At 43.8% G+C, this 20,406-nt stretch overlaps 1 protein-coding gene and 1 long non-coding RNA gene across 3 annotated transcripts in view; one reads left to right on the top strand and one right to left on the bottom strand.

Moving 5' to 3' along the window:
• The window catches only part of LOC135896813 (phospholipid-transporting ATPase ABCA3-like), a 335,034-nt gene that overhangs the window by 236,216 nt on the left and 78,412 nt on the right, over positions 1-20,406 (top strand). The window lies entirely within an intron of this gene.
• Positions 4,483-19,775, bottom strand: LOC139049976 (uncharacterized). Its single transcript, XR_011508690.1, has 4 exons — positions 19,638-19,775; positions 18,123-18,231; positions 9,784-9,843; positions 4,483-4,650 (listed from the first exon to the last, which is right to left on the bottom strand). It is a non-coding gene; the product is annotated as an uncharacterized lncRNA (long non-coding RNA).

The following is a 20,406-nucleotide window of genomic DNA, read 5'->3' as shown; positions in this document are numbered from 1 at the left end:
CAAGGCATAGGAGGTACGCGTTCGTCAGTGAAGTCTGCAGCGCTTACAAAAATAACTGAAAGCTGGTTCAGCACAAAAAAATTATTTTTGTTGTTTCCCATATGAGTCTTCCTCTTAATCGATGTGACGTTTTCGTGAAACCCTTGACTTTATTGCTTCGAACATGTCCCTCTAACAGTAATTCAAGCAAAACAGAACTTTACACGAAAATGTACACACTTCAGATAATCAAGAGTTGTTGAAAGACTATATACTCCGTTCCATGCATAACAGGTGACGCTACCAAAGCTAGACATACTTCTGTCACTGTTCAAATCCGCAGCCAAAACGTGGTGCGTCATATGTTGAAGATATTAAGCACGCATCATTTAATCCGCAATAAAATTAGGTCACCTGCTTCTACCTCAGAAAACATGAACGATTTATGACATTATTAGTCTCTAGAGATCTATAACTTATTTCACAGAGGAAACCAGAGGAAACCCAGAGGAAGCCAGGTCAACACAGGGGAAACCCTCGGTAGCGACCACTGCATCTTAAACACTGCAATTCGGACCAAGCCATTAGCAAAACCACAACACAGGCCCGTCTCCCACATTGGTCCAAGTTTAGGCAAAATTACAGCACAGCGACATCTATACTTGGTCAAGGCTACCAGTCATGGTCCCAACAATGGGTTTCTAGCCTTCGCTCCACCGAAACCAAAATTCAGCTTTCCGAGGCGGTATCGGACGTGGATAACCACCTCCTCCACCTCTGGGAAGGGTGGCATTGCCTCGTCCGCCAGTGGCGCCGACAAAAGCAGAGCCGCAAACTTAAGGCTCGAATTGCCGAGCTCACCCAGCGGTGTGGCTGAGTATGCGGCCCAGCTCACAGACGCCAACCAGGTGGATCGTGGCAACACGGCGGCGCGGCAGATGTCCGGCAGGAATACCTGGCGCCTCTTCCGCGCCCTTGTCGACCCAACGCAGACACGCGTTGGGTCGCTAAGGGGTGGGTCGTTGGGTCGACATCTACAACGTGCTATACACAGTTTTCACGGCAACACAACTCAGCTAGCGCACAAGTTACGGGACCAATACTTGTGCACTACCCAGGACCCCTGCGGATTGGCGTACTCTTATGCAGGTTCGGAGAACGCTGAGCTGGATCAGCCGTTCCAGCTGTACGATCTGCGGGTAGCCCTGGCGAAAATGAAACGTGGTACCGCCCCGGGTAGGGTCAAAATTACAAATTACTCGCTAACTTGCCTGACCTGGCCTGCCAGTCCTTATTGGATTACATCAATTCAATCTTGCTCGGGGACGCGCCACTCCCCAACGATTGGAAAACCGCTCTGGTCACTTTCATTCCCAAAGCTGGCAAGGCCATCAACACGGCCAACCTTCGCCTCATCTCTCTCACCTCGTGTGTGGGCAAACTAATGGAGATGATGGTGCGTGACAGGTTGTCCGAGTTCATGGAAAATCAACACATCTTCGCAGACTCCATGTTCAGATTTCACCCGCACAGATCCGCACAGGATGTTCTGCTACAACTCAATCGGGACATCCTTGACCCGGTCGAATGCCCCCACAGCGATAAGGTCATGCTCGCCTTAGACTTGAAGGGGGTCTTTGACAACATTACAACGAGGTAATACTCTCTCATCTTTCAGAAACCGGCTGCGGACGCAATGTGTTCAGATACATTCGGCAATTTTTGACAGATCGTGACTCCTACATTAAAATCCAGGACACTGAGCACGGTCCCTTCTGACATGGAACTAGAGAAACACCACAGGGTCAGTGCTGTATCCTCTCCTATTCAATCTGGCTATGATGCACCTGCCAGCCCAATTGGGTGCTGTCGGTGGTGTGGAGCATGCGCTGTAGGCCGAAGACAACACCCTGTGGGCCACACAGTGCTCACTCGGAGACAATGAGGCCAACCTACAACAAGCAGCGACCATAGTGGACCATTATACACGCCACTGTGGCCTGCAATGCTCCCCTCAAAAGTCTGAATTTGTACCATACACCCCTCACCACAGTGTACAGCCAAAATTGAGCTCTTTCTGGAGACAGGACCAATTCCTGAACACACAGAAGTCCGGTTACTGGGGCTTTTCATTGATCAACATAGACGGTGAAACACTACCCTGGCCCAGCTCCGTAAGGTGGGGGACCAGGTGAGCCACATGGTCCGTCGGGTTTCCAACAAACGTGGGGTTGCGGTGCAAAAACGCCTTGCGGCTGGCGCATGCATTCGTGACCAGTCGAATCTTATATTCGACTCCTTACCTCCACCTTCGGAAACAAGACGAGGATGCACTCGAAGTCATCCTCCGCAAAATTATTAAGAGAGCCCTCGAACTCCCCGTGAGCGCCTCCAACCAGCGTCTCCTGGGTCTAGGCATGGTGAACACGTTCCGGGAGCTCCGAGCGGCTCACTTACACTGTAAAAAAAATTTCTTCAGTTTACGGTCAAAGCTGTAGGTAAAACGTTGCCGGACACTTTTCCGTCAAATGAAAAACGGTGTTTCCGTAAAACGGACAGGCCGTAAAAATTATTTCCGTTAAATGGAAAACGGTGTTTCCGTAAAACGGACAGGCCGTAAAATTATTTCCGTTAAATGGAAAACGGTGTTTCCGTAAAACGGACAGGCCGTAAAATTATTTCCGTTAAATGGAAAACGGTGAGCTCCGTAGTTGTGATAACAGAATCGACCGTATTTTGCAAATAAGAAAAACGGTGAGTTCCGTAAAACGGAAATGCTGTAAATTGAGCCCCGTACTTGTGATTATAGTACATGACCGTACTTTGGTAATGAAGAAACGGGGACTTGAATGCTCGTGTTCTTGAGCCAAATTGTTTCGTTCATTGGAATAAGTTATTTTGGGCAATGAACCACCCAAGTCGTACATTAGAACGTGGATAACTTGCAACATCATTTAAGATATAGCTGGAAATGGGGCAGAAATCATAGCACACAGGAAATACACCAGACAGAACGTGCTGTGTTTGCATGTTTCCTCCTAGTGTAATTGTTTTCTACACCGCTTATTCTTCGTGTCAGTGTTGTCATGTTGCACTTGGGTTCTACACCCAACATGTACACAGCATACATACAGATTTGTGTTCGAGAAACAACAAGCCACTTGAATCTGAAAAAACCTGTGTTTATTCTGCTTTACTGAAAAAAGCAGTGTATGAGACCGGGCTAGTTGGTATTCCATGCTGAAGTGACCATCACAAGAGTGAACGCAGGACACTAAAAACGTGACAAGAACAGGTGCGAACTTCCAATTGGTGTTTATTACGAAAAGGCATGTATATATACTCTTGTACACTTGATCATAATCAGTTACAAGAGCGCACTAAGGCCGCCCCAAGGCCTAAGGCGGCCTTCCACATACAGACCCCAGGTATGCAAATTCTTTAATGTCAACGCTAGGGATAGTTTGCTAACGCAGTTGCCTTATGCGATATCTGCCCCCTCAATGATGGGCCTAGTGCTTTCTTATGCGTTGCTTGCTATTATTTGGTTTTTCAGAGTGCATGACATTTGCATTGGGAGTTGTGGATTCCAAGGAAACCCTATCTTCCTTTTTGAACTTTCTTATTGCGTTCCTGTAGTCTCATATTTAGGCACCTTCCCGTTTGTCCCACGTAACGCTGCCCACAGAAAAGAGGTGTGCTATTCACTACTCCCCCTGAGCATTTCGACAAAACCTTTTCTGTGAGCAATGTTGCATGAAATTGATTGTCTGCTGACAGGGCTGGTTTTGGCACATAACTGAGATAACTTGATGGGTGCGGGAAAAACAACCGAAACTCCTGCCCTTTGGCCTATTTTCTTTAGTTTATGCAAGATAGCGTAATGTATGGGATGACTGCTAGATTCCTGTGAACAGTATCACATAGGTGTAACTAAAGAAAATAGGCCAAAGGACTGCAGTCTTGGTCATTTCTTCCGCGCCCCGCAAGCTATCCAAGTAATGCGCCAAAACCAGCCCTGTCAGCAGACAATCAAAATCATGCAACATTGTGCACAGAAAGGGTTTCATCAAATGCTCAAGAGGAATAGTGTATAGCATACCTCCTTCCTGCAGGCAGCGTTACGTGGGACAAATGGGAAGTTCCCTAAACTTTAGACTACAGGAACATAATCGGAAAGTACAAAACGGGAAAGGAGGTTTCCTTGGAGTCCATTGCTGCCAATGCAAATGTCATCGACTGTTTGAAAAAACAGAAATAATAGCAAGCAGCGTGAAAGAAAACGCTAGACTCATCATTGAGGCAGCGGCTATTGCAGAATGCAACAGCGTTAACAAGCCATCCCTATAGCACTGACTGTTAAAGAATCTGAATATCTGGGGTTTGTATGCGGGAAGCCGCCTTAGGCCTTGGTGCGCTTGTTTATTTGTGATGACCATGTTGACTTGCATGATTGTAACAGATTATGATCAAGTGTGCAAGAGTACATATACATACCTTTTTGTAATGAACACCGGTTGGAAGTTTACGCCTGTCCTTGTCGCCTTTTTAGTGTCCCGTGTCCAGTTTTGCGCAAGTCCTTTCCGCATAGACACTAGAAATTGGCTGACTAGAGGAAGGATTGGTTGAGACTTGGAATGACTGGCTGCTTGCAGAGTCCTTCGGCTTTGACTGAAAAGTAAGAAACACCAATCAATTAAGGCTGTTCAATTATTTACCATCATCATCACTACTGTTACTCAGATAAACAATGATTTCGTATTCACAACTGTCACTACAAGTGCTCTTGTCAAAAGAAATGGTTCAGACTCAGCCATGTTGGTATATATTCATTCGTAGCCTTATAGCATAAAAAGCTTCAGATAGAAAGGACCCAAGTCAATTGATGGTTTGCTTGGAACAGTCAAAGATGTCACGTGCACATTATGACATTCGGAGATTACATCTCCCACATTTAGGTAGAGCTGCCATGGCCACATACTGCAGACCATAGTTTTCAACTTTCACTGCTCCATTAAACAACCTTGCAGATTTCACTGTTTCCCAAAACAATTAAGCACTCTTGAAACAAGCGCAAACCATGCATGTTGTTTACTTCCGACGCAGAACAAGCAAGCCAAAGATATTGTCCAGCTGACAGGCTGGTAGAATAGCGACAATACAAAAAAACCATGCTTGCACCACAACTGTGTCACAACAGCTGTCAGCCCCTTTTGGATATGGTCTGTTGTGTCACGGAAGAAGTATCAATGCGTAATATTCTTTTTACTCAAGCAGTGAAAATTGAAAGTTACGGTCCCGAATGCATCAACATACCCTTCCCATCTTCATAAAAAGTTACAATATTGCACTGTGTTCACCAAAAAATTTGCCCTTTTTGTAAAGAAGCCTGCAATTATGCCTGGACCCCATACATGGCTCTGGCAGGCAGCACTGTTTATTCTGTCCGTTTCTTGACTTGCAATCCCATAACGAAACAAATAATGCAACATATTTTTCTAGATTGCATTGCTTCATGCAAATGCGCTTAATTCGGGAAATTTCTGAAATGCATCAAGCCTCTCCTAAAAAATTTTAAAGTAGAGTAATTCATTAACATGCCTAAACATGAGCACTTCCCATAGATTTTGAGAGCCAATGAGGACAGAGCTATTTGCTCAAATTTCTGCGACTCATGGGAACAGGATGGCCAAATTCCGTGCTGTTAGTAAATGCAAAGAAAAAAAACTTTGCTCAATTTGTGCAATGTTTCGTTCCGAAATTTTTCTTCTTTATACCGTAGTGGGGATACTCTGTGGTAATTAGTTGAAATTATTGCTATTGGCCTGCAGTCTGGTACAAAATATTTTTAAACCCGCAGCGACAACACTATTTCCTTCGGATCTATCCAAAGTGCAGATTCGGTAAAATCCAGGAAAAATGCTCCTAACTAAACAGTTCATTCTATATTGTTTTTTGCAGAGACACCTTTTTTTTCTTGGAAAACTAAGGTTAATTTCATTGTCGCCAGGCTCGGGCAGCAAAATAAACTTTTAAATCAAAATTAAAAGTGATCGCCAGGCATGTCCAGTTGAATTTATCTGAACATGCCCTACTGTCTGCAGTACACATGTTGCCACTTTAAAGGCCTGCAAGAAGGCACCAGTTATATTTTCTAGGGCAAGAAGGCAATGAAGTATGTTACTTAAGGCAGTTAGTCACAGGAGTCCTGGATCAGTAGAAGAAAATTTAAAGACTATAAATTGTTTAGAAGACTTAAGTCACACATTACTGAGTCACCGTCTATAGCTTACCATTAGTCTTAAAAGTACCATCATTGCATTGTGATAAAACTAACCTAAGAGACTGAAACCTGGCATGATAAAAATGGAGCTTGAGAATGAAGGTTTGCTCAACAAGCAACGGAACGACAAAAAATGATATGCATGATAAATTAAAAAAAGCCGCTGTTGAGGACGGTAGAGAACTAGGCACCATGAAGAAATTTGTAAATATGCAAGCATAGGATGGAGTCAGTTGGCGCAAGCCATATATATTTACAGATTACTAGGAAATGCCTTCATCCCGCAGTGGACATAATGTATGTGAGAGCGTATGTATGTCTGCGCCCCTTCGATTACGCAGTCCCAGACTGTCCGCAAACCACCTGCGGCTTCTGGTCTGGCTAGCATTGACAGAAGGGCGCATCACAGTCATGTGATCCCGCTGCCTGGGACTGTCCGAGGTTTTGTTTGAAAGCACCGCGATTGGAGGTCGCTCTCCTGGCTGCTGTTGTCCGCTATTAGCTACTTAAATTATGGGGTTTTACGTGCCAAATCCACTTTCTGATTACGAGGCAAGCCGTAGTGGAGGACTCTGGAAATTTCGACCACCTGGGGTTCGTTAACGTGCACCTAGATCTAAGTACATGGGTGTTTTCATAATTTGCCCCCATTGATATGCAGCCACCGTGGACGGGATTCAATCCCGTTACCTCATGCTTTTAGCTACTTGTAGATTGCGCCCTACCCAGCAAATTCAGTAGCGTGGTCATCAAAATAATGCAGTCTCAGAGGCCATGTCGCCGGCACAACCATAAAGCTTGCATAATGGAATCGCAGCCTGAGCACATTGAACATGTTAACAAAGCTCAGTTTACATCGTGCTCTCGCTCTTCGGGCCTTTTAACCGCTGTATTTAAGCCAGCTCATTTATTTCCTGTAAAATTTAAGCGTCACTGCCACACAAAAATAAGCAAAAACACGGTTGTGCCAGATCACTGTTCACCCACAAAGCACAGGCCGATATCCTCAAAGCTCATGAAACCGTCTACTAAAGGCCTGACGTGTGTCTAGGACAAAGCGCGTCTACACTGTCTACTAATCCTGCACAACCAAAAGCAAAATTTCGAATTTGGGTAACAGAAGGGATCAGCACACATGACAACAGCAATCGGTGAAGCTCTGATTATACAGGTTGTCCCACGTAACTTGAGCCAAACAATAAAAATATGCAAGTGTGACGTAGCTCGACAGAACCAAGGTAATGTTGTTTGCCGTCACTTGGAGATACTCGGATATTTTTTCATTCCACCAAAATAAATATTTCAACTTCGTTAATTAATCAACTTTTCAAATATTATAACTAGATTAGAAGTGTCCATGAGAAAATTGTAGAGCAACATGAAAAGCTCCCCATACAGCTTTGTGTTGTTCGAGACATGCTGCGTAGAAGTGTTTTTTCGAGAAAGAAGCTCGCGAATACACGCAAGGTGCTGCGAATGGACAGTCACGCAACAATTTAGTGTGTATTTGCAGGCTTCTTTCACGCTAGGAAAAACACTTTTATGTAGCATGTATTTATTTTATTTATTTATTTATTTAGGAATACTGCAGGCCTTAGAAGGCCCAGGCAGGAGGGGAAAGGTACATACAAAAAAAGAAAACAATAGATTGACAAAGGAGTAAAAAAAAGAAAGCTCCGGAAAAAATGTATTAGAAAGTACAATCGCGTAATGAGTAAAGCACCTCTAAATAATGCATAGAGAGTGGCAGGTACAAATTGAAACACTGTTTCACAAGCAAAGTTTCAAAGCACAGGAAATGTAACAGAAAAAAAAAGGAGGAGTGCATAATTCAATATTACTACAACGTGCAAATGAATAAATATTGCACAACGATACAAATTGAAACAAGATTTCGTAAGAACAAGCACTAAAATTAGATAGTAATAGAGGCTATTGAGTCAGTGCTGAGAAGTTTGTTATAGGGTAGGCTGTTCCATTCCGTTACTGTTCGAGGGAAAAAGGAAGACATAAAGACATTGGTTCTACCATTATAAGGCGTTAATGATGCAGCGTGGCGATGTCTTGTTCGGCGGGCAGTAAGGGGTGTTATGTAAGGTTCGGGAGAAAGAGATAGTTTATTGTTACTCAGCAAGAAGAGAAATTTAAGCCTGTGAATTTTTCTTCTTAGTTGCAAAGACTGAATCATAATATTTGAGAATTTGATTAATTACCGAATACTAATTATTTAATCTGGCAAAATGAAAAAAAAATGAGTATCTCGAAGCGAGGGCAAACAACATTACTTTGGTTCTGTCCAGTTATGTGGCATTTGCATATTTTTAATGTTTGGCTCAAGTTACGTGAAACACCCTGTATGCCATGCCAGCTACCAGCATTAAATATCTACATGCAATATGATACGTTTCCTCGTTCACCAGTTTCACTCATCTGAAAAGCAAAATCTACCTGTTTACTATGCATATAGCAATGAGCATGACAGATTTCACGAAACACATCAAGAAAAGCAAGCATTTGCGCGTGATCACTGTGCTTTGTCTTAAAAAACACAAGGACTAAGGTTGCAGCAATTAGACCCCTCATGAAAACCTCGCATTATGGCACACGAAGCATCGATTTAACGGAAGCAATAGCTGAGTGCATGATATTTGCTGTCTGGAACGCACAAAGTACACATAAACACACAGCCTCTTTTAAAACATGGCGTCAAGCCCGCGTGCATCTTTTTAAGACAGCCGCCGTCTGCTAGCTACTTGCATATGTCAGAACAAATATCTGCTGACAGCTCTGAGAGTCCGCAGAGTCTGACTTCTGGTAAAACGAATGCGATACTGGGTGCTCTCGGACTGGTGGATGGGGCGTCCGAAGCTGATTGAGAAAATCGAATGCGGGACAGCACTGCTAAGCAGTCCAGGACTGTCAAGGACTGATAATCGAAGAGGCCCACTAATGCTTTGTGTTCCTATCCTATGTAATCTCTTCATACTGATCAGCTCAAGCTGCATGGCAAAGAAGTCTCTTGTTAGTGCTCTGAAGACAAGCCTCTTGCCCAAACATTGGCTATAGAGACGACCATCGTTCGACAACTGTTGATCTGTTCATAGAAGTGAGAATTCCGCGACAAACTTTTCAATGAAGTAAGCAATATGATGATGAACTTGTTTCACAAAACTTCATAAGTACACCTGACATTTGACTCACTTTTGCATGTAAGTAAATATTATGAAATTGTCGCTGTGAACAGTTGTCCCCGACTGCTGTACACTTGTGATAAAAAATTAACCATATTTGAAAGTTTGTATAATTAGCCAGGAGAGCCGCACTTGCTGGATGGCTCATCATCTAATTTGGAAAAAAATTCAGCAGTGAGCAGCAATTGTATCACTAATGACCTTGAACATCTTTTATAATTATTAATTTGTAAACACCTGTTGTCGAACAGCCCACTTACTGAAGTTTTGAACACATTGTACACAATTATAGCACGTACTACACAAAATAAGATCTGTAATAGACCTTACCAAATACAATATTAGTGTGGCGGCAGGTCAACTGGCTCCTCAGCAATGCTTGCGTCCTTCCTGGGAGAACAAAAGACGACATTAGGCTTACACTGACAGCACCAAACCACATAATTTAAGTTGCAAACAAGTGCCCCAGAACATAAGAAGTTCTAATTAGATATGGTCAACCTGCTTAACCATGTCACAGACATTGAATGACAGAATGTACATTTATGAAGCCTCAACTCTATGAAATACATGCTAATACAAACATGCTAGTACACAGAATCAAATTGGATGCATGAAAATTCTCAGTAAACTTTTATTTCCTAGCAACCACAAGTTGCTCTTTGTGAAGTGCAACAAGTGAGTGTCTAACCTACACTAAGAAGGTGGAAAATTCGGGATCCTTTCTGGTGAATAACTAACCATATCTCTACCGGCACCCAGCAATACAAAGGTGAATTGTTAGCATTATACTGATTAAAGAAATAGTTCAGTGCTACCAAGCAAGTACAATAAATAAATTATTTCGAATTCATCTTCATGTCAGGCTAATCAAGTTAATTTTCTTTGGTTCACATGAAAGAATGGTTCGAAAAAAATATTGGAATCTGTCAACAATGTTGAAGCAATTTTATGACGGCCTGCAGATAGCAGTTGTTGAAATAAGACCTGGGGCAGGGGGAGAAAAGACAAAGAAGTGTGATAAAACAAAATGGGGCCTGTGCTGTGCAGCTACTAAATGCAGTTTTATTAAAGTATGATGTGCAAAACAGCATATGTAAGAGATGCGAGACCCTCAGCTGGTATTTTGCAATGTTGTTACGGGAAATTGTTTCAAGGAGCATGACTCCTTAACCCTTCTAGGGTCAATGACGTAAATATACCGCACCGCGCAGTACAAAAATGGTAGATGCCGTATATTTACGGCGCTGTCTGTAGGTTTAAAAAGCACGACAATTTCCTAACCTTTTCTTTTCTGTCATGTGCTGCCACTATGTGGAAATACAGGGAATTTCTCTTGCACGCCTCACTCTCTCAGTTTTCGTTGCATGGTTTGTTTTAGCGCTAGTTTGCTCCTGCGCGTCTATGTACTACCGCTTGAGCATTGGCGTGCGTACGGGTGGCGGTTTGGGTTTTGTTTTCGCGGGCGGTTTTGGCTTCTTGCGCTTGCAAAACTGATGGCTATCTCGTTACTAATCGCTCAAAAGGCTACTGCTTGTTTCTCGCTCATTTAGTGCTCGCAGGGGTGCGCATAGGAAGGATGCTGCTGTGCATGAGCTTCTGTTGCTCCTTTTCTTTTTTTTTGAGATTCGCGAAAACTAATTGCATCTGGCTGGCGATAAGATGAAGATTAGCGGAAGTTTGTACACGTTTTGCTTTTTTGATGGGCACACAACCGCACAGTTTTCTTGAGTGCGTGCACCTACACAGTTCGATTATGCTATGGATGTACTATCATAAGCAATATGAAAGGGAACACAGGAACGTGTGGCAAACAGACTCGGAGCGATGCGCGGATGGCGCTGTGAAAAACGAAGGGGGAAAGGAGAGCGCTCTTCCACTAACTGTTGGCACTCTCACCACACTGGTATTTCTACAAAGGAGCAGCTTACGTCATGGATCGTCCAACAGCCGATAAGACGGTGAGATCGTCGCCAGTGACTTATACCGATTCACTTTCTTTTCTTTCATTCTCTTTTTTTCTTCGTGCAACCGCTTGATAGTACTCTGAGAAAAAGTTTGCCCTGTATTTCAAACCGATTCTTTATTTGAATAGACGCACTCAGTTGTAAGTGGCACCTCGAACAGCGGCGACGCTCGAACCAATGACGACAGAGGAATAGAATACAGAAAAATTTTTTAAAAAGAACATTGACAAACTGCCTCTCGCCCGACTTTGTTGCACGAAGTTCGTTCAGAAAAATTCACATCGCACACTGCAGTGGCCCACGCAGAGCAGTCAACTCTGAATTTGTAACCTCAAAATGCCTCGAGTGCCTTTTAAAGAACGGGAAAACATAATAGAAATGTCTAAAAGAGGTTATACACAGCGCAATATTGCTCTCGTGACAAGCCGCCCATTGAAAACGGTCAACCGGATTATCCAGGCTTACCGAGACGAAGGACGCATAAACGATGCGCCGCACCGCACACGATTTCGATCGACAACGAACGACCAAGACCTTTGCATCGTGGCTGCCGTCAGCGACAAACCATTTCAAAGTGCAAAGGACGCTCGAGGCGCTCTTGGCTTGAACAACTTGAGCGACAGCATGGTACGATGAAGGCTTAGAGAAGCAGGACTGCGAAGTCACATCGCCGCACAGGAACCTCTGCTCACCGCAACCAACAAAGCGGCTCGCCTGAGGTTCGCTACTGAACACCGCAGGTGGAGCGAGAGTGGGTAGAAGTATGTAGTTTTCTCTGATGAGTCCACGTTCTCGAGCCGCTGGGACCAACGAAAGAGAGTGTGGTGGACCGCAAACACGCGCTTTAGTCCGCAGAATATCCAGGAGGTGGCCGCCAGTGGATGCGTGTCTGTGAACATCTGGGGGGCGATTTCCCACGCAGGCCTAGGCCCACTGGCGAGAATTGATGGGAGGTTCACCAGTGCTGCGTATTGCACTCTGCTCGAGCACCAGATGATCCCTTATGTGTTGAACAGGCCGCACCCAGATGGGTGTTATTTTTTCCAGCAGGACTTGTCTCCCATTCACACATCGAAGGACGTGGCGCGCCTTTTGGAAGAGCGAGGGGTAATGCAACTTCAGTGGTGTGCGAAGGGTGCCGACATGAACATTATAGAGCACGTTTGGGGCCGTATGAAAGTGAACCTTTCGAAGAGCTCACTACAATTGGCGAACTCCGACCAACTATGGGAAGCAATAGAACATGAGTGGAAGCGCCTTCAGCATGATACCGCATTCATCGAGGCTCTCTACGCGTCTTTGCCTCAAAGAATGGAGGCCATCGTGCAAGTCGATGGTGGCATGACGCATTATTAGGCCACCAATGAACAAAACAAAGGACGAGGATAAGCTGCGATAACGCTATTGCCTTATTTCGTTTGCTTCAATATCTTTTTAATATTCGGCAAGTGCCAGTAAACTAACTTGGAACGCACCCTTAAAGACCATATTTTCCCGGTTTAGAAGACTTACCATAAATCAATATCGAAGTCTGGAACAGTGCTATCTTTTGTAACGATTCGACGCAAAAGGTTACCAGTGACGCATGCGAAATTCCGCACTTTGCAGACACATGGCGGGAGTGCGAACAGCTGTTAGAACAGCGTTCCCCTTTCCACTTTGTTTCCGATGGTGGGCGCTGCGTATCACCCATACAGCTGGGTCTGAGGGTGTTTTCTACCCGTTCCTGTGTTCCTTTTCATATTGCTCATAACAGTACATATTTGTACATAACAGTACAAAGAGCAGGAACATTTGAGTCTTGCAAGGTATTCTCGTGTGCACATTTTCAAAGCTTTGAACTATAACAATGTATCAAATTTTTTACTCTTATAGGTTTATTTCCTTTTTTATTATTGTTATTCATGAATACAGAGTACATAAGTACCAACACAAAATAATTTTTTTCTCGCTTTACGGACACCCTAGAAAAATTACGGTCAATTTTTTTCGAAATAAGTCTCTAATTGGAATCTGCAATAAAAAAAAACGAACCTGGGCGGTCGAATATGGTGAAAAAGATCGACCCTCAAAGGGTTAATTATATTCATGTAATCTTCAGAAACGGATGGCATAAAGGACATACTTGTTGACAGTTTCATAGCGAGTCATGAACACGATGCACGCGGGAGTTAAATAAGCATCTTTAAAAAATGCTCTAGAAACTTGCAAAACGCAAGTTGAAAGCAAGTTTCTATAACCTCTCACAACACCGAGCTTCACCTACAAGTGTTGTAACATTTCCTTGCAACTTGCAGCACTGTTTTTACAGACATAGTTTGAATCACTGTGTCACAAGCTCTGGAAACAAAAGTGCATAAGTGCTAAACAAGCACATATGATGCCCTACTCCTACTGCACAGACACATTTATCTACACCAACACATGTAGATGGATTATGTCATCCATTTGGTAGCTTCTGATCATGTTCCAAAGCATGAATCTCATAACTGCAAATTCTATAAGAATGTGACACCAACTGATTACTTGGGGACAACACGAAAAGACGGGAGAAGGCCAACAACACGAGCGCAGGCTAAGACTTTTGGTTAATTGCACACACACACACACACACACACACACACACACACACACACACACACACACAAAAGCGCGCGCGAGCGCGCGCACACGCACGTACGCACACGCACACAAATAAATATTAGGCCTATTTGTCCTGCCTAGTTGCAGCTGCAGGACAGCGGGATGTTGTAAACCACCACACACTTGAACTGCTGCATGTGCCTCTTGCTACACTTTGCGTCAAGGCCTGGTCTGATTCACCTTTTTGAACCCAGATTGCTTGACGTGACAAATAAATGTTCTAGCTCTCCCAACAGTCTTTTTGAGACTATGGCTGACCTTCTGAATGTGATCTAACAGTGGTCACACCACTGTAGGCCAATGTTAGACCTGGGTATAGAAGTTCTCCTCGACTTGTTGAGGATGCTATTTCGTGCTTCTGTGACAGTGCTTCACAGCCGAACAGTGCGCTGATGCGAAAGGCAGAATTCCCTCCTTAAAAGATGGAGCATAGATGCAGCGCACATGACACTCACCAAAGAAAACAATGAGGTCAAGAAATGGAAGATCACTGTCTAGTGGTAGTTTTCCAGTAGAACACGTTGTGGGGCTACTTGGTGCAGAGCTTTCAGAAGATGAAGCGCCAACAGAGACAACACAGTAAGAAAGAACAAAGACAGGACAAGGCGCTACTTGTAACTGTTTATTGAGGTCAAAAGCTGCTGAATATGTAGCCATGGGGAGAAGGGGAAGAAAAAAACAGAAGCATTGCTTGTGTGAAGGCACACGCGCGAAAACACAGAAGATGAAGGGAATCATAAGATTAGCCAAAATCTAAAACTTATCTGAAAACATGCATTCACTTGTGTAAATATTCAGACACAGGCATGCTGACACAGGTATCCCCTCTATTCTTAACCTGGTTGGCCTCCAACAGTTCATGTGCCACAGTGTATTTGCTTTTAAGCACAATCGTTGTATCATGAAGCCTTGCTTCACATACTTGCTTATTCTCATCCTTGCAGGCCTTGCAATGAAGTGGCAAGTTTGAGCCATAACTATTTTTCAGCGAAAGCTTGTGCTCCCACAGGTGTTCACTAATACATCAGCCAGTTTGCCCGATATACTCTTTCCCACACTTCCACGGTATACGACCGCTTCTTCACAGTTCACAAAAGGATTTGTATGTTTAATAGAACACTCTACTTTTAGAGTCATGAGATCCAATCAGGCGGCACAAAGTAGCAAGCTTTCGGGGCGCAGCAAAAACCACAGGAATTTTATATATTGCGGCGACGTGTTTAAGATTACGCGCCACTTCGTGAGAATACGGTATCGCCACTGGATACGGCAGAAATTCTTTGTGGGCACGAGGTCGGTATACCGACCCTGCAATTAATTGTTGCAGTATAAGTCTATGCACTCCAAGACTGTTAAACGTGCGATTGCCACTATGTGCCTTGAATTTACCCTTAAAGAATTGTGCTGTCATAAGGCACACAAAACCTTTGACGAACAGATTTTGAAGTTGAAGAAAGCTGGCTTTCCTTGTTTGGTATTGAGTAAAGTTTTGGAGGCGTTGTTGAAGAAGGTGCATAAAGAAAGAAACTGAAGCAGTGAAGAAGGTCAAACATTGGAAAAGAAAGCTAAACCAGTGGTGATATCGTATTCTCACAAAGCAGCGCATAATATTACACATGTCATCGTGAAATACAAAATTCCTGTGGTTTCTTCCGAGTCCCAAAAACTTGCTACTTTGTGCCGTCTGATTGGATATGATGACTAAGAAAGTAGAGTGTTCTAATAAACACACAAAACCTTTTGTGAAGTACGGAGAAGGGGTCGTATACTGCATACCGCTGAAGTGTGGGAAGGAGTAAACCGGACAAACTGGCCGATGTATTAATGAACGCCTGCAGGAGCACAAGCTTTCACTCAAAAATGGTTATGGCTCAAACTTGCTGCTTCATTGCAAGGCATCTGGGAATGAGAATAAGCAAGCACGTGAAGCAAGGCTTCCTGATACAACAATCATGTTTAAAAGCAAAGACACTGTGGCATGTGAACTTTTGGAGGCCAACCAGACTAAGAAAAGAGGGGACGCCTGTGTCGACACCCTGTCTCCGACTATTTACAGAAATGAACGCATGTTTTTAGATAAGTTTTAGATTTTGGTTAATCTTATGATTCCCTTCATATGCCTCTTCCATATTTTTGCACATGTGCATTCACGTAATCAGTGCTTCTTTTTTTTTTTCTTCCCCCTCTCCCAATGGCTATATATTCAGTGCTTTTGACCTCAATAAACAGTTGCAAGTAGCACCTTGTCCTGTCTTTGTTCTTTCTGACTGTGCTGTCTCTGTTGGCACTTCATCCATTGAAATGTAGTTTTCTTCCTTCCATGAGCTCATCTAGCACTGTAGAGAAGACAGAAAACAAATCACTCAACCCATTTAGTAGGCTTACTTCACGTCATATAGGGTAGAAAGTTTCCAATGAAGCAGAATACTTTTACTACGCTGGTTCTTACAGCAGCTAGTGTTTTACGACTAGCTGACAGTGTTCTCGGCAGTGAAAAGTCGCAATTAAAGTGGTTGAGCAACTTTTTAATGTTTCCTACAAAGTACCACGCATGTTCAAGTAAGCAAAACTACTACTGAAAGGCAAGCTCCACTATCTGGGCCTGAAGATTTTCTGTGGTGAGCATAGAGCTGGAGCTATTCCCTGCACTCAAAGGTGTTTCTACCTTTTCTATTGGTGCACCTGAACACTGAAGCATGTTGTTGCTGCAGGAACACCGGAGAGCACATTTAACACTTCGTACCACCCCGACGTGGAGGGGAGCCTCCATAACCAAATACGTTTGCTTTCAACAGTGCGTTCGCACAGCCTTTTAGCATGCATTGCCAAGAAGCATTTAATGGAGTTGAATGTAGCTGACGTCTCAGGTCAGACAACTTCGAGAAAGCCAAGGCCGATGACTGTTATGCAATTTGTACACAAAGGCAACCATCAATTCAAGCAAATTACTCAGAGAGTTGAAACTACCTTTTTATTTTCAGTGCCAAGCAATCTGGGCACGTTCAAAATGCTAACCGGACCAGGGCAACACGTGAAGTTTACATCAAAAAGTATGTGCTGGAGTTCATAGGTACTACGGTTGGTGCTATTTACAATATGCCACTGTCCTGCAGCCGCAATCATGTGGGACAAACCGGCCGACAACTCAAGGATTATCTTACAAAACATGCACAGACCCTTGACACAACATGGGGGAGCAACATAGCTATTGATACCGCTTTGTGCAGTTGTATACCAAATTTTTAGCAGTGAAGTATCTTCATGACACATTTTCATAGCAGACATAACTTTCAGAATAGCTCCCACTATGCTAGCGTGTCATCACTTAACCTGCTTGGCAAATTGAAGTATTCAGATCAACCTGCCGGAGCATTCTGAATTGGGCTGCTTGTTGGTGCATGTTTAGAAGGGAACCGAACAGGGCTACAGACAGGACAAAGGGAATACGTTGCTGTGTACAACGCTGTCACTTCGTACTGGCAGTAGCACTGTTCGTTCCCTTTTAAATATTCATATCCTTTGGTCGCCTGACCACGCAACGTAGCTGCGAGCTCAGGCTATAATTTTACATTGTTACGTTGCCTTCCAATGTTGCACTTAATTACATCATCGCATACTCACCTGTTATAGTTAGCTCAACACTAGCTTACAGTGAGCTTATTCGTGGCTAATCTTAGTTACCATGGAGCCATGACAGTGCTAACGATCAGTGTGCAGTGTTGTTGCATACTCATTAAGCCAACACTAGACAAACAGTTATTTTATTGGTGCGTGTTTTATCTGTTGCCTCAAGTCTTGAACTCTGGCACTATAAGTGTTTTTTTAAACACCACTTATATGTGCAACCAAGTCAGGTATGAAACAATATCCCTTTCAAGTTGACGTGCTCATACTGAACCAATTTGTTGCCACAGGAAAACAAATCATCAATTATCCTTTGAATGCACTTGCAAAAATTACTCTACTTGCATAGGCCTCATCATTCCACCAACATTTGCAATCACTGTCTAATAAGACTGCATATGCAAGACAGATATACAATAGAATGGCACAGCTTACCAGAACAAAGAGCACCACTACACAGACTGCTGTGGCACACTTTCTCAGGCCCGCTGGCTGAGAAATTGTGCACAAACCGGCACACAGACATCCTTGACAGGTGCAATAGCTGCAATTGAAGCAAATAATATCAGGTATTTTCAGACCGGTCGTCCACAGTAAAGCAAAAACATTTTCATATACAAATACTCTTGTACATAAGCTTGTCACCGAATTACCGATTGCTGTGGTATCGCTTGGTGTCTTCAATTGTATCGTTCAACTCATTTAAAGAAAAGACTTCATGAAGCACCTTCTATTCGGCAAAACAGCAGACATTTTGCTCTACATAACTCACAACATGTATTTTAGAATAATTATTGTATTGATGCCTGTATGCTGAAAATTAGTCTACGCAATTAGAGACAGTCAGTATTAGAACCAGCCTTTAACATCAGTGTTGACACATCTTTTGATTTTTTTATACCAGTTTGGAACATTTGTAACTTTGGATGTCCATTACACACTTTTGGGCACCGCTATTCTGTGTCAAGGTTACGTTAAAAATTACTTATCACATGCACTTGCTTTACAATTACGGCCGCAGATGGGCAAAATTTACGTGGCAATCCACTCCCAGATTACGTTAAATGCTGACGCATTGCGTCAGAACGTTGATAGTCAGCCTGGTAGCTGTATGAAGTAAAAACAAAACAAAAACAAAAACTCGCGAAACATCTGATGCCGATTACCAGCTAGCAAAATAATCAATTTCTTCTCCAGCGACCCTTAATGGGTATCACGCGGACACTTTCAAGTGCGATCGCGCACGATTGCTCGGGCTCGATCCTGTCTTTGTGTTCCAAGGCACCGTGTTACACCAGTGTTACCTAACACTGCAGACCGCACGAGGTTACGGCAGCAAGCACGCTACACCGTCCATTCACTGTGATGTAGGGACATCGCATGCAACATGCTCCATGAGGTCTTCATACACAAGCAGACTTTCAATTCCAGAAGCAGTCTTTCAATTAAGCATGTGAACACAGCGATTATGCACGCCAAGCACACTGCGTCCTAAGCTTAAGGAAAAATAGAATTTCGCTGTGATGCAATGCGTCGCCGAATACGGCTAACATAGTGTTACAACGCGCCGTGAGAGATTGCTAAGGAGAACAGTAACTTCACTTTATTTTGGAATGCCAAGAACACATCACAACACATTGCAAAGCTGGAATGCCAACGTCAGTAAACCAGCTGCCACATACAGCCGATAACGAACTGCTACAGACGACATCGTCGCTGATGTTGCCTACGCGTCTCAATGTACTTTATATGAAATCAGCACAACAAACGCTACGCCATTTATCACAGACTCGCAATGCTTTATCAATCCTTACGGCCAAGCGGGAATGTCATTACAGGGCATTGACAGGGCATGCTCACACAACACAGTTGAGCCCGTCAGCGGCCATCGCGGTGCATTTCGCACGCGCGACGTGCACCAACAACAAAAAGGACACTTAAATCACTTACTTGCGTAGCAGTCCATCGTCGATTCCTTCTTATTCTCTCAGTGAAATCCCAAATGCAACAGGTCTACCACCACCACACACCGCCATTTCCAGCCACTGTCCACTCTGTACTGTTGCGGCGGAGAAATGCAACCCGTCGTGTAGAAGCGATGAAGGGTGGTAAGCAGCGCCACCACTGAAACCTCTTCCGTTGTGTGGGCGTACTTACGATTCGCCTATGAATAATGTTCAAGCAGCGTTACCTATGGTGATGTTATGTAACAGCTGGTAAATGTGGGCCGTGTCTTTTCTTTATATTCGTTGCGTGGTGATTTTTCGCTCTTAACATGCTCAGTTGCCCTCCACATGAAATTACGGACGGTTTTCCGCATTTCAAAAACAGAGCTCACGTCCGTTTTTTTACGTAGAATTCCGCCGTTTTTCATGAAACTGAACGGTCTACGTAATTTTTACGGCATGTTTGACCGTAAAATTACGGAAATTTTTTACAGTGTAACTAACAAATACACACGCCTCTCTAAGACACTGTCGGGTCACCGCCTCCTTGCCCGACTACACATCCAACACACCACGCTTATGGACGAGCGAGTACGACTCCCTTTCGAGTGGAGATGCACCCTCCCCGTACGCCCTTTTCCTAACATGACACGTGATGACCACAATGGTCGGCGCCTGGCGCGTGCGGAAGCCCTGGGCCGCCATGATAGGTCGAAACCCGCTGCAAAAGGATGCGACAGATTATGCCCGCATTATAGCCGCTGTTTTTTTAT

Source organism: Dermacentor albipictus, chromosome 9 (genome assembly GCF_038994185.2).
Source record: "Dermacentor albipictus isolate Rhodes 1998 colony chromosome 9, USDA_Dalb.pri_finalv2, whole genome shotgun sequence".
In the NCBI taxonomy this organism is placed as follows: domain Eukaryota; kingdom Metazoa; phylum Arthropoda; class Arachnida; order Ixodida; family Ixodidae; genus Dermacentor; species Dermacentor albipictus.
This window is presented reverse-complemented; position numbering and strand designations above follow the sequence as displayed.